At 42.9% G+C, this 27,154-nt stretch overlaps 1 protein-coding gene across 2 annotated transcripts in view; it reads right to left on the bottom strand.

The window, feature by feature from the left end:
• The window catches only part of TANC2 (tetratricopeptide repeat, ankyrin repeat and coiled-coil containing 2), a 235,032-nt gene that overhangs the window by 203,064 nt on the left and 4,814 nt on the right, over positions 1-27,154 (bottom strand). For both annotated transcript variants that reach the window (XM_027745287.2, XM_039380377.1), the window contains exon 2: positions 399-461. The gene's annotated coding sequence lies outside the window, so the exon portion shown is untranslated. The remainder of the gene's footprint in view (positions 1-398; positions 462-27,154) is intronic.

Genomic DNA, 27,154 nt, shown 5'->3' on the forward strand with positions numbered 1-27,154 from the left:
AAGATACCAAAGTACATTTCCACAGAATGCAGTGTCCCTATTATACACTTTGTTTACAAAAAAGTATCAATATTTTAGTTAGAATGAACTCAATAACATAAAATGTATAATTTTATTACATCTGTTTTCCTGTCGATCACCTCCAGTAGGGAAAGACAGGGAATGATCAAACACTAATATGTGGAAACTCCTACATCTTTTTCTCTAAATACAGAAACAATCAGGATAAAAATCAGTAAAACTGATACAGGAAGACAATGCCCCTCCTGCTCCATGTTCCAAATCCAGGTGATCACAGATCAGCAAAGAAACAACTGAAGACAACTGCAATTGTATTTAAACAATTCAATAACTCCTGCAAAGAAAAGTGGGACTGTAAGAAGGAAAAATTCTCCTACCTTGATATCTTTAGACGAGTTAAACCTCTAGTAAAAAGTGTCCTCCTCCATTCACTGCAAGTCCTGAAAGACATAAAAAAAACCACAAGAGAATTTAGCAGCATCTTCTCAGCACCCTCTGTGCCCCACAGTGGCCACATGCACTGAGCTACAACCATCCCATCCCAGGAATAAACCCACGGATTTCCCAGTGTGTCACTGTGGAAGCACCAGGCAGCCCCTGCTCTTTAGCCTAACAATTAAAAAGTGAATGCTCCTGCTCTTCAATCTGTGAATCAATACTAATTTCAGTCACTTGCCTCTTCCCTCTCATCGCTTTTCAGTCGGGAGGAGAAGAAAAGCAGAGAAATTTCCCTCGGACACACATCATATAATGCACTATTTAACAAGCAGTATGTTAATTCCAAATATTTCCCTTCATCCCAGCAAGTTCTCCTGCTAAAACCCTGCAACCTCCCCACTGGGTTTTTTTTTTAAACTCAATCCTTACATAAACACAACTCCCAAGAGGGATCCAGCACTAAATCAAGGGTTCAGTCCTTGGCCCTTTGCTCTGTCATCACATACTCAGAACAAGTTCATCAACAAAAAGCCACGAGAAATGTATCTTGTAACTTATTGAAAAAGACCAGAGCAGCTTTTTTATTCCCAGCCTGTGTTTTATTTGTGCTGACGATATTGTGTTACAGCCTCCACCAATCCATTGTTTCAGAAATCTCATTTGAGAACCAGCAAACAGAAGGAAATACAGACACCTCTCATTTGTCATCAAACAAACAAACACCAAAAAAAAATCCCAGGAAATTGAGGCCACCTTAAGTTTAAAGCAAAGCAGAATAATTGCTCAGCCACTTCAGGGAGGTTTTTTTATGCTACTGCAAGAGGATGCTGAGAAGTAAATGACAGTTTTATTTGGGATTCACAACCGTAACAGCAACTTCTCCAACGGTCTTATATGAATAATTCTGTATATAAAGCTGTAAGACATTCCATAAATTCATGCAGTGATCCTATCTCACTTCTCAGGGCTGCCAGTTACCTCCCTGCCTTCCACTCTTCCCTTCTGTGGAAAAAGAACTGAGGAGCCAGCGAGCAGCACAGCCATGCCCTGGGAGAGGGCTGGAAACACAGCTCATCCCACAGCCTGGGCAGGGATCCCCGGGACAGGAGGAATGGTCCTTCTCCAAATTCCCTTCCCAGGTCCTGCCAAGCCCTGGGTGTGCCCCAAATCACCCGACTGCCCCCGAATCCACCTCTGGTAGGAACTGAACTGCTAAAAAGACCCAGCTCCAAATTCCTGGCTGAGTGTCCAACCCCGGAGAGCACAAGAGCACGGGGTGGAACTTGTTTTAACTGAGCCCCCACGGAGGATAAACCCAAACACATTCTGATTAAAGAGCATTTTTATTAGATATTTTGTCACATAAAGGAAGTCCCTGGAGGGGAACTTTTCACAAGGGCCTGGAGGGACAGCACAGGGGGGAATGGCTTTAAGCTGAAGGAGGGCAGGGTTAGATGGGATATTGGGAAGAAATTCTCCCCTGGGAGGGTGGAGAGGCCCTGGAACAGATTTCTCAGAGAAGCTGTGGCTGCCCCTGGATCCCTGGAAGTGTCCAAGGCCAGGTTGGACGGGGTTTGGAGCAACCTGGGATAGTGGAAAGGGGTGGGACTGGATGGTCTTGAAGGCCCCTTCCCATCCAAACCATTCTAGGATTCTATGATTCCAAAAAAAAATAATAAAATATTTCTTAGATCCTAAACAGACAAAAGCCAAAAAGGATCTTATAACACTCAGCTTTCTCCACAATTCTTTTAACTGGTCACAAATCAGGTACCTGCAAACACCTCAGGTAGGTGAGAGAGAGAAGAGAAATTCTTTCTTTCAAAAGCAGCAAGGTTACAATTTTTGGAAAACTGAAAACATTCACCTAATAACTCAAAATAACTGCTTATAAATGTTTCAGTCTGCTGCCATCTATCTCCTTCCTCCAGCTCTTAATGGGATCCCCTGTAAAACAAAGAGCAGCACTGGTCTGAGCTGGGGGAGCTCCGAGCTCCCCATCTGCATTCCCAGAGCGGAGCTGATGAATCTGCACTGAGCTTTTCAACAGCAGAGCTTTCATCTGCTCCCAGGACTCCATTAGAAATCTTTATGTGAATGCAGCAGATATTAGTGGGTTGTCAATAAAAGCTGAATGTCATTAAAGTGCTTTTATTCTTTAAATGCCTTTAACCCTCTAATTATATTTGGAAATTCCGCTATTGAACTGTATGAAAGTTATAAATCCTGACGTGTTGTATCACAACAAATACATTTAGACTAATACACAAACGGTTTTGGGGGCAGGGGAGAATCAATTTTAGAATTATTCCCCCTTGATTAAACACATAAATCTCAACTGGTGTGTTTCAATCACGAGCAACACTCAGCCAGGGTTTCTGCAGATATTCCAAGTTTGGGGGGTAAAAACCTCTGGCCCGTGGTATGGCTGCAAGTCATAACATACAGCTTTCAAAAAAGTAAAATTAGCTCTTTTTATTATATCAGCATTGTTTTTCCAAGTTCTCTTGGACTTGGCAGGGAGAAGGGAACAGTCCTTGAGCATCTCAACTCTCACCTCCCAACCCAGAAGGGACTTTGCTCTGCTGGTTTCCTCCCCACTCAAGGTGGGAATCGGGTTAACACGGGCACAAACAGTCCCTGTCCTGCCAACTGCACCATTTCCTGGGGCTCCAGACTCCTTCTGCCTCTGCCCATCAGTGAAGAAGGCAACTGCTGCCAGCTGGGACTTCTGCCCATAAAATCCAACTGGGAATTGCCAGCCAGCAACTTCCAATTGCCATCCAGGTTGGCAAATGTCAAACGTGACCGAGGAACAGGAACGTTCCCAACTTCCACAATAATAAAAAAAACCCAACAATCTAAGGATTGCTTTTAACACCAGAATCAGGTAACTTATGTCAGGGACAGCACAACCAGGAACAAAACCCACTGAGAATGTCAGAATGTGACACAGGAGAGCAGGAAAACACTTCACCCCCAGATCCCTTTGCTGACTTTGCATCCAGCTGATTTCTTTCCTTTGGAACAATCCCCAGCCCAGAGAAATATCAATTCAACTGCACAGTTCCTATACCATGTTTACCTTCCCACTGCATCCACCACTTTATTCAACTTCACCCACTGTAACAGAAATCATCCACTTGAAAAAGTTTTTGGATAACTCTCTGCATTTGGGACCTTTTCCCCTCCTCACAGCAGTTGAGTGAAGCCCTCGTGCCCAGAGCTGCTCAAGGAAGGGGCTGGGAAGGAACAGCCTTGAGAGAATCTCATTTGAGAACCAGCAAACAGAAGGAAATACAGACACCTCTCATTTGTCATCAAAAAAAACAAACACCAAAAAAAATCCCAGGAAATTGAGGCCACCTTAAGTTTAAAGCAAAGCAGAATAATTGCTCAGCCACTTCAGGGAGGTTTTTTTATGCTACTGCAAGAGGATGCTGAGAAGTAAATGACAGCTTTATTTGGGATTCACAACCGTAACAGCAACTTCTCCAATGGTCTTATATGAATAATTCTGTATATAAAGCTGTAAGACATTCCATAAATTCATGCAGTGATCCTATCTCACTTCTCAGGGCTGCCAGTTAATAAGAGAACAAAGAAATGCTATCAAAAAGCACAAGTTAGGAATAATGACACCAAGTCAAGTGAGCAAACACTCAAGAAATACAAGAATGAAGGTTTAGCACGTTCAGGAGAGGAGGGAGTCAAGCAGCTCAGACACAAAGCAGTCACCTGCAGGCCTGAGGTCTCAAATAATTTCTTGCTTATACACCTGTGGAGGCAATAACTACTGAGTTCTTCTGCAGAAGAATGTGTTAAAAATAGCCAAAAAGTGTAAAACAGCAAAAAGACACACATTGACCATCCCTGTAACATCACATTTGCCTTCAACTATTTCTTAAAAAGAGCTTTTCCTATATTCTGTTAAATATATGAGGATATGGTTTGCAAGTTAAACTCAATTTTTAAATATCCCAGTGCATGAGGGCACCAAAAAGGCATAAAATCGAAGCCAGCTGAGTGAGTGCCCAAAAGGAGGGCTCCTAATTAATACAGAAATAATTGCAACAGGTAAGAATGGTCCATGAAAAAAATCCCAGTACTGTCAACACTTTCAGGTGTCAAAATTCAGCACCTTCCTGTCACTCTAACCCAGAAGACAACCGCCTACAAAACCAATTAATGCTTTCAGGTACAGCAGCACATGTTCCAGCTGCAGTATTTTCCTGTCAAGCTAAAATCCATGACAGAAAAAAGAGACTTAAAGCCTTAAGAGTCGAGAAACAAAACCAGGAAAGCTTCCACCCAGAGCAACCTGACTGGAGCTGGAAAGAGGGATGGTCTGAAATGAAACCAGAGCATTTGATTTCCCAGGAATGAGTCTGTTGAGATCTCTCAAGCTGAACCATCCTATATTTGAAAATAGAGAACCACTCATCCTATATTTGAAAATAGTGAACCACTCATCCTATATTTGAAAATAGAGAACCACTCATCCTATATTTGAAAATAGAGAACCACTCATCCTATATTTGAAAATAATGAACATCAGGATTGAGAAGCTCCCAAGAGGCTGAAAAAAACCCCAGTTTTCTATTTACTGTAAACAAAGGAACCTTTTCTCCCCATAACTGAAGCAAACAGGTAAAAATTCACAGCAATTTTGCAAAGCTAATTGAGTCTGAAGCCTCTGAACCAAGCGTAGCACAGGTCACATGTCCCCTGATCTCAACAGTTTAATTATATTTTCCCAGAGAAATTAACAACTTACTCATAACTTTTATCAACAGAACATTAATACACAGACATTAAACACAATGACCATCTGTCTTTGAAAACCAAAACTACCCCAGTGATCAGAACATGCTGCTCAACCAGTCCTGCTGGAAAGCAAAGGCTCTGAAATGGTCTCATGAATAGGGATTTCCATCTTTAAATGAGGTTATTTTTCTAGTTTTGGCTGTCAGATGCACCAGCTGGTATTCATCTGATAAATTGAGTAAGCTTGGATGGTATTCTAAAATCAAATCACATCACAGTTTAAATTCTTTGCACATACATATATGTTGGAAACAAAATACATACTGACAAAAATAGTCTTTATTCCAGTTCTAACTTACATAAATTCAGTTTTTAAGCAAAACATGTGGTTTAATGATGCCTGTCATGTAACAAATCAAAGATCAAGAAAATGGCAATATTCTTTAAATTACAGTCATGTAAATAGGACTGACCTAATTTGACTGAGGACTAATCTGGAAAACAAGTCTCATGTTTCCATCTTGATAAAGAGTTTGTCTTCTTAACCTCATATTCTCTAATTAAAAGTAAGATTTGAATCATATGTTACCATACATAATGACTGTACTTACACAGTTCATTACACAGGAACACACACCATTGATAAATCAAGAATTCCACAAATAAAACCACCCAACACAGCACTCGGGTCCAGAATTAGATAGGTCTTGGCTGATTTTCAACAGTATTAAGCAAGAATCCACTCTACCATATTCTAAGTTGGCAACAGTTTCTTCATGATCATCACTCTAAATAACTATGGGAAAGCATCCAGACATCAATGGGATTATGGAAAAAAAAAAATAAAAATCAGAAAATTGGCCACGCTTTAAATCAAGACTTTTTTGCTTACCCCATGTGCCTAAAAAAAAAAAAGAAAGAAAAAAGAAGAAAAGGAACTGCCCTGTGTGTTAAATCCAGATGACATTCCCATTCTGCTCTTACCAACTCAGACTCCTGGTTTTAGAGGAAAATTACAAGGAGCTCCCACTATTATTTTCCCCTCAACGAACAGTTCCCAACCATTAATGGATGATCCCATTTTTCAGCATCTTAATGACGTTTATCAAAATATATAAACTCATTTATTTACCGCCTTTCCCCGGCGATCTGTCGCTGGTTTGTTGTTGAAGTGCCTGGTGCTCCCCAACCCTCACCTCTCTCGTGCCTCCAGACTGTTAATTACCATCCCATGTTTAATAACTCTGAACTCCAGCCCGTGTTTAATAACTCTGAGCACAACCTGTCTGTTCACCCCCTCTGCTCTATCTCAGATCAGTCGTTATTTATTAACCAGCTGAACTCCCAAACATGCCCATGTGACCAGAAAATGATGGGTTCTGGGAAGAATGCACCAAGAAAAATATTCTCCTTCCAGAGTAATTCAGGGTTAGGAGAATTATTGGAATTATCTGACTTTTCACAGATGTCAATACCTGGAAGAGGAGTCTTCATGGCCCACACATGCCACAGACAGTGAGAGGGCATCAAACACAGCAGCCCTTTGGAACATCCCAAGCCTATTCCCACCTTCCCAACGCTGCTGCAAGTTTTGCCAGGGATTTCAGCAAGAACTGAACAGAATAACACTGCTCAAACACCTGCAACCCAAGCTGCTCGACTGGAAGGCGTTCCTGCCCACGGGAGGGGTTGGAAGTAGATGATCTTCCAGGTTCCTTCCAACCCAAGCCATCCTGGGCTTCTGACAAATTTAAGGATGAAATTTCTAAGATTCAGGAGCGTCATCTGCATCGTGGCTTTGTCCCAAGGGTTCACATTTCCATCCCTGGGTCCACACCCCACCATCACTGCTGTGTCAGACAGGTAAGGAAGGAGGCTGGGAAGCAGCTGGGAACAGGCAGGGCCTGGCTGGAGATGGCTCCAGAATGGACTGGTAAAGATTCCCTCATCCCTCTGCTCTATTTTTGGGTTTGATCTGCTTTTTGGTTTTGATTTTTTTTTAATTCCTGCCAGAACCGGGCTCGATTTTCCCAAGTTTGTCTCATTTAACTTTTGTCTGGAAGGACACGTGCACAGGGAACTTGCTCCCAACCCCAGGAAGCACCTCAGTAGCTGCCACTGTGCTGCTCCTTTAGCTCAGAAGCCTCTGAGGATGTAAAATAACCCCTGAGGATATAAAATAAACCCCGAGGATATAAAATACCCACTCCAAAACTCCTTAACCAGCTCCTACTGAACAAACCCAATTTCAAAGAACGTCAAAACCTTTTCTCTGCTCCTTCAGGAACTGCAGCAAGTGCTCAAACACAACCCTTCTTCCCAGCCTGCTTTCCCCTTTGTAAATACACCACGTGGAAATATGTGAAGATGAAAACAATTACCAGGAGAGACAAGCAAGTGCAGATAGAGAAAAAAAAAACCTAGAAAAATGAAACGAGATGGGAGGGGGGAGAAAGGAATCTTTAAAGGAGAGAGAGGGGGTTTTTAACAGAAATATTACAAGTAGCTTGAATGGTTTATTTGAATTCATTTGGTTTTATATTGCCAGAGGACAGAATGATCTGCAGTTGAATGAAACAAAAGTAACATCCTACTGAGGGGTTTCTCAGGGACAAGCACGTGTCCCTACACAAAGTCAATCAAACATATTGTGGAGTCACAGTTCCTTCTCAAACGTTTCTTGTGCTCAGCAAAATCAATAATACGAAGGTTTTAACATCCACAAACAACCTGGGCTTTGAGTTGAAACAGAGGGAAGACAGAAAGAAAAAACAAGGGATTTTTCATCTGTGAATCCACACTCAGAATAAAAAGAACAAGAGTTTTTTGTGTTGTTAACAGTGTGCTAACACTACAGACCAGATCTCAGAGTGAAACACAGCAAAGAAAGGGGGATTTAAGTGAGACTTTGTTTTATTTGACTGTCATTTATTTGATAGCTGGCAAACTATTCCTTGCAGGAAAACTGGGACTTGGCAGAAGTGGATATTCCGCTTCAAGTCACTTCTTCAAACCCTCCAACAAGGGAACACACAGAGGAATAAGTACTTGAAGGAAAGGGCTTATTTATACACTTTTATCTTTTATGATGTATGTAAGTGATATTTAATATAGGCCTGACTACTTCAGACAATGTGTTTAAATTACAAGTTATAAATGAAGCCATTGTACGAGCAGCAAAATTACAGCACGTAACAGGCTTCAAAAGAATCCAGTGTTGGACACTCGAGCTCCATTCCATCCTGTCCTCCTCAGCCAGCAACAGGCAGGGGGGGTTTCATCCTGCACTGGGCAGGAAAAATGGAGATATGAAGAGTTACAGTGCTGGTAAGAAGAAGAAGTGTGGTTGCTTTGTGCAGTGAGAGCTGAAAGCTCAGTGAGATTCTTTTAGCTGGAAAAACGAGCTAATCTTTAAGCAAACTGTTATGGGGCCATAAAGGACTCGAGCCACGAGGAGATAAAACAGTAACAGGCAGGAAATATTCACAGGGAGAGAAGCAAAGTGAGCTGGGCACTTCCCAAAGCCCAGACTGAGTTCCTCTCAGTGTTGACTCCTGCAAACTGCATCACCACGGCTTAAGGAGCTGGCTGAATACCAAGCAGCCTCTTAACTTATCCCAAGTATAAACCAGCACACGTTGGCCTCAGGAGCATTGCCTGTGGCTCAGGTGTGCTCCAGTCCCCCCAGCAGCTGGGACAGCAGCATTTGAGAAACCTGCCCTGCAACTTGCTGTGCTCTGTCTCCCACATCCCTCCTGCCTCCTCCTCTGCGTGGTCCCTCCAGTGCTTCACACCAGTGAAGGTGGGTGCTGGTGATGCTGCAGTTCTGCTGCTTTTCTGAGTCACTCCAGCCCCAGAATGCTTGGGGACAGTGCTATCCTTCATTTTGGGACAGGAAGCGCTCTGTCCATGACTCATGGACAGAGACAAGGGAGTATCACAAAGTGTGCATGAAAATTAAAGATAACACAGCAGACTGATACTGCAGCCTTGGTTTGGTTTTGAGACAAAGCCTTCACACCCTCCCCCATTTAACTTTAATAAAACTCTGGCAGTGAAGGGTGAGATTTCTTCACAAAGTTGCATAACTATAAAAACAATCTGATTTTTTAACTACTACCTATAGTCTGTCATATGGAAGAAATCTAAATGCCTCCTAGAGGTGGAGAGGCTGCATATTACGTATAATCAACAATAATTCATGTCCTCATTCATTGAGGCAAATCCCAAATCCTATCCACTTCTTGGCACTGAAGAGGGTGCACAACCAAGGAAAAAAAAAAAACCAAGGAACAGCAAAAAAACCTGGTTTGCTCTTCTTCTGAAGCCTGGAGTGTCTGAATACTTGAACTGAGAGGACCAGTCAAGGAATAACCCACACCCACTCACACCTTTTCTCTCTGAAGCCAGCAGGTAGATTTGCTGGTGAGAGCAAGGAGACCCAAATCTTACCCTTACTTACATCTTCCTCCTCCTGTGGCAGCATCACTAACTCTGACATTACTCCAACATTACTCTTATTCATGCCCTGGAAGGAGGATCAGCACAGAGGTGTTACCAAGACTGCAAAGATTCTCTTTGTGGAGCAGAATTCCCCATTCCACAGCATCCTACATCTACACACACACATCTCTAATACACACACCCCACTTCCACCCAAATTCTTATTCCAGAACAGGAAGAATTCAGGGCTTTGGTTAAATTCCCACTTTGGTCTTAGCCCTAAACAGCAGCACAGTCTCACCCCTGGCTCCAGCTCACAAAGCCAAAGTCTCTGATTCACCTTTATTACGCTCTGGAACAATGTCTATGAAGAAACAATGGCCTCAAAATTTCCTCAGGCGAATTCTGCAGGAAAACATTTCTGACATCAAGATGTGTTACAGCAAATACAGCAATTGCTGGGGCTCTATCACCAGCCATATCAGGAAGGCTTTTTTCTTTAACAAGAACGAGTCTGAAACACGAAAAATGGTTTAATGTTCGCAGTGTTGTAGCTAGACTGAATTATCTTAAATCTAAATCGAGTATGGATATCACATTTTCCAAAGTTTACTGCTTTTAAAGCAAAATAATGCAAACAATACTGCAGAAAGCACTTCAGAACAGTCTCAACACAAGTCCAAAAAAAGGCATATTTCCTCAGCTACCACAGAGAGCTTTTATGTTGTATAAACACACACAGGGAAGGAGAAGGAGGAAGGACTCTGTTGTTGGCTTTTGGGCCCTGGCTATTAAAGCAATATTCCCAATCCCCAGTGCCCAGCTGTGTGATGTGTTCATTTAACACGTTAACCTTTCGAGATCACAAGACCCAAGAACAAATCCCTCCTCAACCCACGAGTGAAGCAGCTCCCCAGCTCAGGGGCACCTCCCAGGAATGGAGCCAAGGCAAGAACAGGAGACAGATACTAAAAAAAAAAACACCAAGAAAAGTGGCACAACCTTACTTTCAGCAGTGATTTAAAGGGTGCATTGCATCATTCTGAGAGATACACGTGGTGTGTGCCTACATTTCACCTCAAATTTGCACTTTGTTTACTCTGGTTTTAAAACACATCTCCATAATTCCTCTCTACTCCGTCACTCCTCTTCCACCTAAGTCATTCCACCTCTCTGATCAACCTTCTCCTGCTCTAAGTATTCTCCAGCTCTAAAATTCCTTCTGGAAAATGAGCCAACCAACCCTCACAGCCTTCAGGACGTGGCCATTCCCCAAATCTCCACGATGCTTTGAGTTATTCACTACTTCTTGCCTATTAATCCCCAACATTTCTCACCGAGATTCCTTTGCTTTGTTTAGATTTTAAAGCTGCCAAGCTCTGAGCTGATGTTTCCATGGCTCTACGAGTCATAATCCCAAGATTCTCCACTGAGCAGTAACAGTCACTTTAAAACCATAATTTTCTATAACTTGCATGTGTTTTTCCAGCACATGCAGCACTTACATTTATCTAGGTTGCATTTCATTCACTGTTATTAATCAGTAATTAAAGACTTAAGGCCCTTCTGCAACTCTTCAGCCATCCCTTGGTTTGACTGCACTAAATCTGCATCACCTCCAGCCTTCTTCATGTTTGAGCCCATTAATTAGCAGGATCCTACAGGGCCTGGTGCCAAATTCTCCAGGTGACATCCCTCTGCCGTGACAGCTGAGCATTTATTTCTCTCCTCATTTCCACCTTAGCCCATCCCTCGTTGTGACAAGGCTCTCTCATGCTGTGCCCACTCAGTTTTCTAAAATGTCTTTGGGTGAAAAACTTTGGATGAAACCGTCGAAAATCCAAGTGGGTTATGTCAACTGGGTCCTCTCCTCCAGGATTTGCTGGCCCCTCCAAGACTTCACGTGGCTCAGAAAGCAAGAATTCCCTCTACAAAACCCACCCTTCCTGGATTTATCCATCTGAGCAGCACAAAGGGTGACTTCACCCGGGGCAAAGCAACACACGGATACGGAGGTACCACCACGTGACTCCATCCTCCTGAACCCACGAGCCACACTGAACAGGTTCCATTTGCTGGGATAATTTTCCATTTCCCCAGAAGGAACTAATGCATTTCTTTTAGAAGATATAAAGAGGCAAAACACCTGTTCTCCACCCAAAACCCTGCCCACAGAACCCGCTGTCCCAACGGCCGCGCTGCAGAATTCAACCAACTTCCCATTTTCAAGTCAAGTTAAAGCAGTGAAGTGTTAGGACTTCAGGTAATTAAAACTGATATTTCAGCCCCCTGTTATCATTTTGATAACGTAGGTCTTCATTTAAAAATTAAAAAAAATCAATTAAGTTTAAAAGCTGCCTCCATCAGGAGACATTCAGATACTCACACTGAGTTTTCACTGATTCTCAGTAACAACCTCATTCTCCCCTGGTAAAAGCACTGTATTCTCTCCTTTACTCCTAAAGCAAGCAAGATACTCCTCCCTTACACAGTGTGTAGCCTTGGTGGTGCCTGCCATGCCTCAAACACCACCTGGAATGGGAACATCACAAAGCAACCCTTGAGGGACAACACAGTGCCCTGGGCACTGCCAGAGCTCCCTGGAGATGAGATTCCCACAGGCACTGATGGGTTGTGAGCAATTTGATGTTTTTTCAAAGAAAACCAACCAAAAGGTAACTCTGCCACCACGTTTCACTTAAAACACAAATTTTTCTAAATCAATTAAGCATTGAAAGTTCCACAAAACGACAGAAAAGGCATAAAAGTGTCTCCCAGGAAAATTTCTTGCTCCGGTTTATTTGTAAGTCAAGTCATTTTACATTAACCAAACCACTGAGCCACTACAATGCCCCTTCACAGCAACTGATACAGATCTCATCAAAAATTCCTTTCAGGTGAAACCATTAAAACAATAAGGAAAAGCACAGGAAAACTGCCAGCTGAAAATCATTTCTCTCTTCTACAGGGCCCGGGCAGTTAAGATTATAACAGATGAAGGTTGCAGAAAGAAAAGCCCTCCCTGTCCCGGTGAGCTCACCCTGCAGGGCTGATAGCCTGTGTTTGCCTTTGCTTTTCCGGGTATAGGAAGTTCATTTCCTCCCCTGCTCTCCCAGCCCCTCTCAGGAGAGATCCACACAGCAACAATGAGCAGGGAAAAAAAAGGGAAAAATAAGAAAGTCCCAACTGAGTCAACACTGAACCTAAAATTACACCTTCAGTGTCAAGCTGAGGTCCCTCCTGCTAAGAGGTTACTCTGCTCATGAGTGACTTTATGTGCAATAATTACTTTTAATACACTAATATACACTGGCACAAATAGTGAGGGTTCACTGTAGCCCCTGTGCTACTCAAGGAAAGCGAGGATCATTCCACTTGTAGGAGAATAAAGAGGCTTTCTGGAGCTCACTCCATATTTAAAGGGGAAAGATGAAACATTTCCACAGGCTAAAATATTGCTAAAGCACAGGTCAAGGGATATTCCTAAATACCACTCCACCACAGCAGTCCTCAGCAAAGAAAAATGCACAATATAAATAGATATTGAGTAACAAACCAGGTAACAAATCATTTTTAAAAAGTTCAAAAACTAGAATTTAAAGTTGTAACCGAGCAGTCAATCTATCCCTATATGTGTAACTACTGGAGAGTAAAAACAACATTAAAAATTCACAATTGGTAGCTGGCATTTGATTTTTAAATTATGGCACTTACCTACAAAAAAAAGTTTTAAGTTTCACTTACTTTTAGAATCATAAAACTATAGACTGGCTTGGGTTGGAAGGGACTTTAAAGCTCATCTCAATCCAACCCCCTGCCATGGGCAGGTTCACCTTCCACCAGCCCAGGTTGCTCCAAACCCTGTCCAACCTGGCCTTGGACACTTCCAGGGATGGGGATTTTGGAACAACATTTCAGCATTTGGGTTTTCCTCTCTGCCATTCAATGGTCATGGGAAACTCAGATTAACTTTTTTATCTAAAGAAAAAAACACAAATAAGATAGGAGGGTGATTTAAACAACCTTCCTCAACCACAGCTCCTGCTTCATTCCAGTCCTTATTCCTCTTCCCGTTTTTAATTGCCCTTCCTCTCCAAACCTCTGCTTTGATGCTCCACCACAGGTATTCCAGTTCCCTTTGCAGTCCAGGACTACTCAAACTATCATATAGGCTGAATGCTTATAACAAGCTTTAGAGCTTTACAGGGAAAAATTCTTCCTCAGGAATCCCACAGCAAGGACAAGGTAATATTGAACAGGACAGGCAGGAAATCACAGCCACACCCAAATAAAACCAGTGCAAATGGTGCACATAATGATGTCAAACCCCCCCAGTGTGGGCTTCTGGGCCTGGTCAGATGACAGAAAAACACCATAAAGACCTCAGCCCTACCCATCCCACATTTTTGGGGCCCTCCTCTGACTCTGCCATCTCCCACTGGCTGTCCCAGGACACAAACCCTGCCCAAGCTAAAGTTGCTTCTGAATGGCTGCAAATCTTGGGAAAACCTCTCCCAACTCTCCTTCCCAAATTCAGTTTCTTCCTCTACCCTATGTCAAGTCATGTTGAAAATCACACAGTGAGACATTTGTGGGATTTGCAAAGATTAATTCTCCTGTTACTCACTGATTAATTAAAATCTGATCGAGACTTTGACCAGTAGTTTGCACTTGAATTTAAAACCGAGAACAATCGGGTGGGGTTTAATGTGTTAATTTGCATGGGCTGGGCAAAGAAAACGATTTTGGAGCAAAAACTGCTGCTTGTTATTCCAGCCATGCTTTGCCTTCTCAGGCAATAATTGTTTGCCATCTCACCAGTGCTTGAGCTGAAGGGAAGGGAAGGGATGGAGATGTTTGCTCTGAAACAGCCCCAGTCTGTTCATCTCTTGTGTTGCTTTTCCTCCAGTTGCCTTACTTTGAATATGTCCAAGGATATATTCTCTAATCCAGATTGCAGTTACATGGTATGTTTTCTGTGCTCTCTCTTAATGGTGATTTCCTTATTGAGAGATCCCAAATGCTGAAGATTAACATGGAAATGAGATGCTCCCTGAGACCTGGATAAAACAACATCCCAGTACCATTCCAGACTCTTCCATGACCCCCCTCCAAACCCCTCCCCACAGACATGATCTGGGTGGGAAAAGCACCATTTAAAACAGCTCTAAAAGGCTCCAGTGGGACACACTGGGAGCTTTAAACCACAATTTCTTTCATGTGAGAGCATCTTTCCTCCAGACTCCACCAGCCTGTTCAGTTCAGAGCAGTTACTGCTGGAATGCAACACATTCCTCACACTTTCTGGTTTTTAAAGGTTTTTAAAGGTGCCACTTTCCCTTCACACACAACTGAACTGTTGGAATCTGCAGGAAACCATCTCCATCCATCTGCAGCTGCACTTTGTCACCACTCCAGGACAGCAATCCTACCCCAAACACGTTTTTAATGGGGAATATCATCTTTAGAAGAGTAATACAAGATGTTTGATGTTCCAGTCATGCCTAAGGTGAGCTGGGAAAGGGTCCAGCTCCATGTACACTGATCCAGGAGTTGGATTCCACTGGATTCCTTGGAGTTGGATTCCTTGGAACAGCACAGGGATGGAGACAGAGGAACTGCTACAGAGGATTGGAATACTATCTCTGCCCAAGTGATTCTTAATAAAAAATTGTTTAAGATAATATTAATGTAATAAAAATAGTTATTCTTATAAAAGAAGTGATTCTTCCATGCAGCAGCTCTGCCACAGCACCAACACCTACAGAAAACCAAACTTCTGAATTTCTCCTCCTGTCAAATTTGTGCAGACCTGGTTCACAGGATACCACCTATGAACTATACCCAGAATTACACTTTCCCTGCATAGGTTTGAATAATGCATCAATATGCAAAAATATAATCCAGATTCAGTGTTAATTCTGGGTCACTTGACAGTACAGAATTAGATCCCTAACTTGAAATCCTCCCAGAAAGTTATTACTGTGACAAAATTAATATTATATGACTCTATTGCAACAATTAATAAATAAGATCTGCCAGCAGGTTCAGGAAAAAAAATCCTTCACGGGCTGTTTTTGCTCCAAACTCCACGTGCTTTAAGCACTCATTCTATCCTGGCAGTAAAGTTGAACACTTAGCTTCATTTATGTAAGCCAAATTAAAATAACTACACCCCTGAAGTAATTAAAAGAGAGGAAGATAAGGAATGAATTTCAATATTATTAGCAACACCCCCTCTCTCTAACTCTCAATTATATTTGTTTGTATAAAAACATTTGTGTCAGGGCACATTTTATTAGCTCACTCTGAAACATCTGTAGAAAACTCAGGCAGCAATTAGACAGATTAATGTCTAATATTGAAGAGTAATTTACTCCTTTCCACAGTGCCAGCTAAGAAATGCTACTTAGTCCTCTCCCAATGTGCCCTTGCTCCATTTTACATTTATATTCCAGTGGAATATAAATTATGGCTATAAATACATACACACAGAGAAGATTTTTAAAAAGTGAGTACATCCAATGGCTAGAAAAAAAAGAGGAATGTAAAATTCTCTATTAAAGTTTGCAACCAACTCGACACCGAGTCCCCAAAAATCTTAACACAGATATACATAAACATTAGGGGAAATTCAGAACTTGGGGGGGGGGGGGAAAGTCAGGAAGATTTCCCAGTTTCCAAATACTGAGCTAATAATTACAGATGTGAAAATCCACTGAAAATCCACAGAGCAGATGCTGCTCAGAGCAAAAAGTGACCTATAGAATCTTTACTCCCAGGGTGTCTAGAAAAATAATGCTGATTATCATTCCAGTTCAGTCTCAAGCCCCTGCCTTGCAGATAAAAGAAATGCATCTGTAATATCAGGCAATTTTCCTCTGAATCAAACACACCCCTCCAAATTTCACCCAGCACACCCCTCCAAATTTCACCCAGCACACCCCTCCAAATTTCACCCAGCACACCCCTCCAAATTTCACCCAGCACACCCCTCCAAATTTCACCCAGCACACACCTCCAAATTTCACCCAGCACACACCTCCAAATTTCACCCAGCACACACCTCCAAATTTCACCCAGCACACACCTCCAAATTTCACCCAGCACACAACTCCAAATTTCACCCAGCACACACCTCCAAATTTCACCCAGCACACACCTCCAAATTTCACCCAGCACACAACTCCTTTCCTTCCAGCTCAGCTCAGCCCCAGCAGCACAGTAACACACCCACTGCCCCACACACATAATGCTGACACAAATTCCGGGGAAAATAACCCCAAATAATATTTAAAATTCTCATCCTCCTGTTTCTCTGCACGTTAAAATATAATTATCTTAAACATTTTTAGTCCAAGCTGCCGTGGAAAGGCCACATGGATGCACTCAAGGAGAAGCAGCAGCTGCACATTCATCCATCATTGGACAAGTGCAGGGATCTGTTCTGTTTTCAGAACATGTTGACTGGCATTTGGAGCACAGGTATAAGTGTGTCAAAATCCTGTTTGACTTTTAAATCACTCAACCAAGTCAGTCTTAATCCTCACATAAGCTTTTGTTCTCTCTAACCTCCCCAGTAGGAGACCGGGAGCCTTTATCACACGAGCTTTTCAAAACACATTATTATTAAAAGTTCCCCACTTTTCAGTTACTCTTCCCACCAGCCTATCTGCATACTTATTTACATGCAATTATCTATTCAGGAAGCACATTTACAAATTCAGAAACATCTTGTTGCTGTTCTCCCTCTCAATTCCACCTTCGCTAATTGACTTCTCCTGCAATAATTTATTTTCTCATCTTCCTTCACCCTCAGGATGCACGAGACGGTTCTGAGAGACACAAACCCTGGTATTTACAGACCTGCAACTCACAGCAAGGGAGGAGAAAATAAGTGTTGACCCCTCTCATATAGATGCAGGGTCATCATGACAAAGATGATGGAAGGGGATCCAGGGATGCTGGAAAAAGGGGGAGATTGCCATCCTAAAAAAAAGATTTTTCAGCTTACTGAAAGACAGAGAAGAGGTCAGAGCTCCCAGAAAACAAACCCCTCTGGAAAGGTGAGGTGGTTTGAAGGTGGCTCCCTGCCAAGTCTCCAAACCTCACCACAAGAGCTCCCCCCGCCCCAAAACCAAGGGAGAAGAGAAAAAAAACCAAGAGAACCGAAATGAGAGGCAGCTAAAGCAATATATATAAATATATTTACACTTATATTACATTTATTTGTGTAATAATTGTAATATAATTCCCTTCCCCCCATATTGAGTCTTGTGTTGCGTCTGGAAAACCCCTCTGACACTGGGGTGAGTCGTGGGAGGGGGGGCTTGGACTTGGCAATTGGATTTTTGGGGGGGTCTCAAAACCACCACAAAAGGGTGTGCCAATTTTTTCTGGGAGGATGAAGGACAAGCAGCACAGATTTGCTCAGCCCGAAGACCTTTTGAGGGCGACACCACAAATACCAAACCCACCACTCGGGGCCTCCCAGTCCTGCCCTCCAGCCCAGACTGGTGCTCCCCTGGAAGAAAAATCACTTCCCATACACTTACCTAATTGTCACATCTATTTAATCATCAGGAGACCGGGCAGAAACATTTTTCCCCGGCTGCTTTTGCCTCGTTTTAATGATTTAAAAGGTCACGGGAAGCTTTTTGCACGGCGACGGGAGAGCGGGGAGGAGTGTCTGGGTGTGTGACCATTTACTGAAATCCTTCCCCCCTGCTAACGAGCAGAAGGATGAAAATCCCCCAAGCACGGAGAGCTGGGAGAATCCATGGGAAAGGTTGGATTTTAGGAGCCCCCAGCACGTGTAAGGAGGGAGACCAGTGGGGTTTGTGCAGCAGGTCCCAGCCAAGGCTCTGCTGCACCACCTGAGGGACCAGAGCTCAATCCCTGGCCCTGCTCCTCCAACCCAGCAGAGATAAAACAGGATGAGAAGGGGGAGGGAGGAGGAAGAGGAAGAGCACAAATAAAGGAAGGAAAACCAACCTGATGTTCCTCTAATGAGTAATATGCAAAAAGCAAAGCTCCTCGTCTGATATCTACACCGGCAGACACAACCTTGGGGAGGGAAACAACACACACTCCAAAAAAATATCAGGTTCTCTCTCGAGCTTTCTCACAATATTTCCACGTTATTTCACATTTTTGCCCATAGGATTTCCAAGTGTTATTTAGCAAAAGCCTGCTAGCAAGCTGCACGTGGATAAAACCCACCTCCCAAAGGAAAACCTGGAATTCACAGAGGGATACAAATAACACAACATGAAATCTGAATACGGCTTTCCTTCATCTAAAAAGCAGCCAGCTGTAAATATTGCAGCTTTCCATCAAATTAGGCACAGCAAACATGTAAGCCAAGTGATTAATATTTTAAGTGGTTTCTTATTTGGAAGAAGATAACAAAAATTCAATTTTATGAAGCATTTATACTTTCAATAATCATTTCCTATTTGTGTTTTATCAAAAAAAAAAAGTAAAATAATAAAATCAGATCGACTCCAATTATTCAAGCACTTCAGACACAACAACTCGACACCAGGACTGGAAACTCAGGCTTTTCCAAGAGGGAGCAAGGACACACAGTGCTTTCTGCTGGGCTCTTTTTTAGTTATATTTAATGAGGTGTTACAGAGCATCTTAAAAATACAAAAAAAAAAAGCCTCCTACATAACAATTATGTAGCTCCTTTGAATTATCCAAAATAATTCCAGGCTGACACTGAACTTTCCTTCCTACACAGGCCCTCCAGAACACTTGAAAATGATGCTATTTGCCTTAATGTACACAGACTACATCAAACACAGAGCTATTTCTGCCCCAGCACCACCAAGTTGTGTCCAAGATTATTTTATCCATAATATTATCTATGTTACTAGAGGTTTAAGTTTTTTAACTCTTCCAAGTTGGTTTAGTCACATCTATTATCCACTGAAGTGATGGAGCCACACTGAGTTAGAAAAGGCTCCAGAATTTATTCTCTTTGTTGTTGTTCGTGAAATGGGGGGTGTTATTTTTGATTACTTTAGTCAATGATTAATTAGTGCTAAGTTATAGCACTTTTATTTATGAAAGCACCCAAATAAACTGCTGCAAACCAGCTCCATTAGCAAGAAAAAAGAAAATGCAGACAAGTGAACAAATTTCAGCTCAGTTTTCCATGTTATGGTGGTGGCACAGAATAAAAACTCTCCGAAAACTGAAACCATTCGGAAGCTCAGCCCAGGTTTGGGAAATCCCACAACCAAAACCAGCCTTGACAGTGAGGAAACAAGTGCTTTTTTTTTACAGCCATGGCTTTGTTAGCTACAATTTCAAGGAGATTTTGGGGTTTGTTTCCTATAGAGAATGAACAGTCTCTATGTATGACCATGGATGTGGAATCAAAATGAATGTTTTCTCTGAGAAAGATGTCTGGGAGGTAAAAAAAAGTGAGAACCTTTATACAACACATTATGCACTGCACCTATAAAGTTCTAAAATAGGACAACATATCTAAAATAGTACTTGATCTAAATTAATTGCAAAAATCACATGCTCTTTCTGATGATAAATTATAAAGGATAGAGGACATTTATCATCAAAATGAAACATATAGACAAGCTTTTCGAGGCATTCTGCTCTGTTCCAACTAACGGCCATTATTTCTGCTCCTAAACCAGGGTGCTAGAGGTCCAAGTGGAGACTGTTCTCCCCCAAACCACCCTGCTCCATCTCACCCTCAACCACATCCTGCAGCTCACACCACAACCGCTCACGTGGCATCGCTTCTTACACACAACATTAATATTTATCCCAATTTTCTTGCGAAACTTATCCAGGAATCAGGCAGTCAACAACTTGTCACGCTTTATGCTGGGGGGGGGTTTTTTGTTGGTTTTTTTTGTTGTTTTTTTTTTTCTTCCTGACTATCCACAAAGAGCCTGAGCAGGGAATATGGACTAGCAGGCCTGCTGCCAGCAGACTTCCTGCGCTCCCAGCTCGGAGCATATGGATAAGCTCTTAATACAATACAGAAAAGACACTTCTTGAATGCGAGCAGGCAGCACTGGCTTCACACACAAGTTCAGCACAAGTGTCTAGACTGTGAGCAAACTGCCCCCAGCTATAAATCCGGGGATTTGCAGCACAGCCGGGGGACAGGGAGAGGTTTGAGCCGCCCGAATTCCGCGAGTGCAGATTCCAGGCATCGGATGCGGGAACGCAGGTGGCACATGTGACATGTGAGAAGGGTCAAGCCCCACACACTATACCCAGAGCTAAAGGGGTGATCACTACCACCACAAGATTACTCTGCACACTTTATTACTCTTTAACTGAGGAAAACCAGCCCGGGGCACACACGTGGAAAACACGGTATGGAAAGACTCGTCCCTTGGAAGGTTTGGACAGCTGCTGAGTTTCCTGCTAAAGATGAACAGCTAAATAAGCTTCTGTCATATGATCCAATCTGCCTTTAAAGATGGTTTTATCCAAACTGGGAGAGGGTTTTTTTGATTCGCCTCCATTTGTGAAGAATGTTGATCTGCAGCACTGGTTGTGCTGGGGTCAAAAAAACCTTGACTACATAAAAACACACGTGTTGTGGTTTCATCCCAGCCAAGCCCACAACACCTAAAAACATCAGCTGAGGTGACAGCCCCTTGTAGGGCCTGATCTGCTTTTCCAACTGCAAAACTGCCTGGCTGTGAGCACGAAAGCAATGCAGGAGTTTGAAGTTAATCATAATAGATTTCTTAACGCAGAATTTTAATTGTTACCAAGAAACATCAGGGAACACGGACACACAGTTACATCAGACACCTAAAAATTATATCATGGCTTTGGTTTACCCAAGTGCTTAAATTTCTCACAAAAACTGATTTAGGTGACCATTCCAAAACAGTTCCTTCATACCTGTCTGACTTAAACTGTATTTCTGAACAGAAATAGTTTGGTAAACAGATTAAACAACCACATTCAGACCTGTCTGACTTAAATTGTATTTCTAAACAGAAATAGTTTGGTAAACAGATTAAACAACCACATTCAGGCACTTATTTAACAACATTTGCTAATTCACTTTAAAAATTTGCACATGTACCCATCTATTTCAACGCTGATCTCCGTTCCCAAAGATCCAAACTCCAGCAGCACAACATGGAAAACTGGCTCAGTAAAAGGACTGTGGCTGCATTCAGGAGGCTTGGACAGAGTCTGTATTGACCAGATTTGGTCCAGTGGCTTCTGGACATTTACAAGAGGCAGAAGTAGTGAAAAAAAAAAAAAAAAAAATCAGAGTCTGAAGCAAAGCTCAGATATTTTATGAGGATTCCTGCAGCTACAGCTGTGCTGGGGGTGGGAAGATCCTGGCAAAGGCCCCATGCAAAGACAATGTACACGAGAGCAGCTACATCATCTACCCAGACAACCTGATAAAGGCCAACAAAAGCCCTCTTTGAAAACTTATCTGTGTCTGTGCAGGAATTTTCTCCACACTGATACACAGTGTTGTCAGGGGCTGGGCAAGCCTGCAGCAAGAACCCGGGTCTGAACACAGTCACAGACTCACAGTTCCCCTCTTCATCTCCCTGCTCTGTGTGCACGCAAATAACGCTCCTCAATTGTCACTTCAGCTGTTTCAGTGCACTTTGTGTCGCTCCTGTTTGTCTGCATTCGTCCTGCTGCCCATTTTTATTCAGAATAAACTCTGAGATATCAGCCTGTTCATATTCTAAGCTTCCCATTTGTCAAGATCCGTTTGAATCCAGTCCTTCCTTCCCATCCCTGCCACCCCTCGGAAGCCAATGCCATCCACAGGTTTCACCAGCACACTCAATTCCTCCATCCAGGTTACTAAGCAACCTGTTAAGCAGCTCTGCATCCACTGAACAGCACTTCTGAACGTTCCACATCCAACTTCTCACACAAAAAAAATACCACGGGCCACCACGGCAAAGGGGAACAGGGAATTTTTCACCTTGTTACAACGTTTTTCCCATCGTTTTACAGCAGCAGCTTGTTCAAGCCTGGTTAGCAGTGCCAAAGATGTAGAACTGAGATCTTTCAGTTCCCACTGGGCAAAGCCTAAACCAAACCAACAGAGCACTGCATTATACAGCCTTTTAAAATCATTCCTCAGTTCCATGGACTAACCAGAGTCGAGGTTTACGTAATCCCAAAAAAAGCCACCTTTTTTTAGAGCCCGGGAGCTGGTCTAGCAGCATCACAGCCCATACTCCCCTGACTTACTCCCCTCACACTTTCACTCAAATGCCAGCGACCAAAACCCTCGGCAGAGCCCTCCCCGTGACTGAAAATACTTCTCAAGTTGGCAAAAATAAACCCTTGCATCTCCTTTGCCTTTGGAAACGTAACACTGATTTAGAAGGACACCATTTGGCCTGTGATCACAACTTGTAACTGGCAAGAACTCCCACTGTTATTACTTTTTGGGATAACTGCTACCCACATAGTGCCAGATGGTCCCTTCCACCTCTGCTGAGGAGGTGGAGCAGCTCTGCCTGCTGTCAGCATTGCAGCTTCTTGGGATTTTAAAATCAAGATATAGATGATATTACCAGTCTGAAGAGAAAGAGGGGAGGCACACGTAGCTCCATGACAGCTTAAAGCCTTCAAAGAACAATATTCCCTTTTTCCACGGTGCCTGTTACATTAAATCCCTGCTCCTGAAGGCAAAACACCAAGGGATGGTTTGGTAGGAACCAAAGGTTGCTGGAAGTGGAAAGCTGCTCTCAAAAGATTTCGATCCAACACGAATGTTCTGACTGTGAAGCTGAGCTTATCGCACGAAAAACTGCGTGGAGCAGCAGGAGACTGAGTCAGGGGCCTCTAATCGAATCTTACACTGAAAATTAAATAGGAAAATGATGTGAATAAGAGGGAAAAAAATCCCCGTTAAACAAGCAAACTGGAGATTTGTCCCTTCATAAAATATTAATTATCTATTAAGCGAAGATTACTCAGAACTGCAAAAGCTGCTAGGAAAGATAAACAGCATTAGACCCCCAACTTAAGCAACTGCAGAAAATAAGAGATTAAGCAACACACAGCTACACTTAGAGAAGACCTGCCTGAACCCAGATCATTTTGCAAATGCCCTTAAAAATAAAATCACATGAAGAACACCATGGGCTGCACGCTGGGGTAGGACAACAAAACCTGCAGGCAAGCATTGATTTGGATCATTCAGATCCCAATATCCACGTGCATTTGCACCCCTCCCCAGGCTCAGTTTAACAACTCTCATAAAAGTCACACACACACACTTTGGGTTCTCTTCTTCGAGCATCACAGATTTCTAAAATCTATCCCCACACTATTTTACTTCGGTTTTCCCTCTCTCAGAACCACTCCATGCTCTGTTCCATGAAATCTCTGAAGGATGGAAAGTTGTTTATCTGTTTGCCCACTTGATCTGCCCTCTGCTGAAGACTTTCCCGGGCAGCACTTGCAGGAGCAGCCTCGTTAAGCCCATCCCAATTATCTGCTCAGCCACCGACCCCCCCCTCCTGCTCCCAGACCTGCCCCAGGCACTGAGCAGAGCCACAGAACCAGGAATGGGGGTACCCTAAAGGAGCCTGGAGAAGCAGGAGTGGCACAGGGGGCTTAGGCCTGAAAGGACATCACTTTTTAGAGCAATTCCAAGTCCCACTCTGGCATCCCCCAGTCCTGGTGAACTCCCAGCTGCCATTTCTCAGCATTAAAAACGTGGAACTCGTTTCTACAAAAGCGCTTTGTACCTTTATCTTCTCGTTCCTGAGCCTCTTCACATCGTTATCTGGAACATTAAGGGCACCCTGACTATCAAAAAGAGTTTCTAGACTGAGAATAATCCCACGGGAGAGAATGGGAGATAAGGCAAAAAGGGAAAATCAGCTCTTATTAAAGATGTAAATAGAAGGACTAACCACAGGAATATACACACTTCATTGTTCAGGGCACTCTGGCTGCACATTTCTTATATTTCCTCGCTAAAAATGCCAAATTTATGAGAACCAACCCCAGAAGAGCAAACGGTAGCAGCTCATTTTTACTGATGGAAAAAGGCATCACCAGAATCTGCTGCCCCAGCCTGGTGGGACCAACCAGGCCTGGGAACTCCAGGGAACTGCTCAGCTCCACCAGGGACTCACTGCAGGGCAAGAACACCAGGAATAACCAGAGGAAAATGGGATTATTCTTTCCACCTTCCACCCAGACATCTGGTTCAGCACAGCTGAGAGACCAGGAGCTGTCAGTGGGAATCACCAGCTTGGTGATGGCACAGACAGGTAAAACTTCCTCAAAGAGCAACAAAAGCTAAGCCTCGTTTTGTTTTGTTTCCCTAAAATAATAAACAAAATACACCAGTTTCCATTTAACTGCAGAGAGAATCTAAATCCTCCAACATTTATACTTCTACACACGGAAACAGGACTCGATTCAGTGCCTTCTCCCAGTTTTCCTTGTATTTTTAATTTACTTCATTGGAAATAACGTTTCATAAACTGAGACAGAAGCAGCCACTGGCATCAGAGCAACCAATACAACATTGATATCATTACTAATATTTAAGCCAACTGTTAAAAACACTGACCACGGGATTCAGCTCAATCAGCTCCACACTCCACAATTCAAAGGTGGAAAATTCACTTGCACTGAAGGAAATTCAGATTATCAACAAGGTGACTGGCAGGGACAAGAGAGACCACAATTGTTTCCAGCTTAAAGATATTAAAGCACTTTAAAGAGCATCAGTTAAAGCTTTTGAACCACCACCACCACCATAAATATTCAAACTCTCATTCTGAAGGATATTTTACATCATCTTTAATTTTGGTATTTTTCCATATGCACTGCTGGTTTCTGTGTTTCATACATGTTCATCAAGTTGCTCCTCCAAACTATGTAGGAAACACAAATTTTTAAGACAGACAGCTGAAAAAAGAACACATAAAACAGGAGGGAAACATTCCCACCCATATCCGAGCCTCGCTCATTAAGGCATCTCAAAAATACAAATTGCAGTAGAGGTTTTTCCTCCTGACTGCTTTATAAAAGCATTTTGCTTAAATAACCTGAATACAGAAAAATAGCAGCAATCGACCAAAATATTATTGTACCTGCCCTGGAAACCACAGAGGCATGAAAGGAAAAAGGAAATAAACACCCAAAATATTCAAAAGTACATAAGTAACAAGAAGCTCCCCTACCCTAAAACACAAATTAACCATCTTTTTTCTCATCCACTCTATTAATAACAAATTCCCAGTGTGACTTGTATTGCAAATAAGGATTCACCTACCCAAAATACTTCTTTCATTAATGAGATCATTAAAAATCTCAAATTTGAGATCACTACAATTCAACCATAATTAGCAATTAAAGCTGATGTAAGTAAAAATAAGACAATTAAATATTCACCAATAAAGTGAAGAACCTGGCAAAAAACAAGACATTTACCCTATTCACTGTCACTTGGGAATTTTACCTCAACTCAAGCTATTCTGTATTTTAATCTTAAAAACATTCCCTAGGGAATAGGGTGAAAGATGCAGCTCAACTATTCAGCTGAGTTTCAGCAGTGATGTGACACAAGCTTCAGGTTTTAAGTATTACAGACTGAAAATCTGTAATTTCACACTCAGCAAAGTGTCACTGAGCTCTGAAAACCAAGTGAGCTGTCCCAATGGCAAAAAAACAAAACAGAACAAATAGATAATTGGATGTAAAGATAAATAATTCCTGGTGACGAGCAGATCTCTGCTGTCCCCCCTGCAACCGACTCTACGAGAAATTGTTATATATTGACAGATTAAAAAGGAACTGCAGGAAAGAGCAGCAAGAAAGCTCATCTCCATCCTCCCAGGCTCTGGGAAGGCCGGGAGAAGGGCAGCCACACATTTGGTATTTGCACCCCCTCCCAGCTCGGCGAGGAACAAACCCAGCTTTGAGCCCGCTCCGCTTTGATCGGCACGACAGGGCCACAAACGCTCATCAGATGACTCCTCAGGAACTTCTGTGCAACGGGGCACCGTGAATGGCACTGCTTGTGGTGCAAGAAAGGGTCATTCATCCACCCCGGGACCTCCACTCGGGACACACCACTCCCTTCTTCCTCGTTAAGGACGAGCGAACACTAACGAGCAACGAGACTCCGAAAGGATGAGTATGAAAGGTCTCTAACAACAAACCCCTCCCCAGCCAAACAGCCAAGCTGACAGCCAGCCCAGCCCTCGCCCTGCAGAGCTCCCAGCCTGCTGGGGAAGATGCTCCTTCAGTCACCAATAATGTTCTTTTCATAAAGGACAAATAAATAACAAATCCTGGGTGAGAGCTGAAATGTCAACACGCGTGATTCATCACTGCCTTCATCAGCGCTGCCGGTTCAGGAGAGAACCCCACTCTCCCAGATTACTTCCCTGCCATCAGCTCACCCAGCATCGTTCCTGAGCAGCACCAGGGCCCCGGATCCGGCGTGTGGAGACCTGTCTGTGCG

This window comes from Pipra filicauda, unplaced genomic scaffold (assembly GCF_003945595.2).
Source record: "Pipra filicauda isolate LSUMZ 115617 unplaced genomic scaffold, ASM394559v2 scaffold193_size2426894_pilon, whole genome shotgun sequence".
NCBI classification, from domain to species: Eukaryota; Metazoa; Chordata; class Aves; order Passeriformes; family Pipridae; genus Pipra; species Pipra filicauda.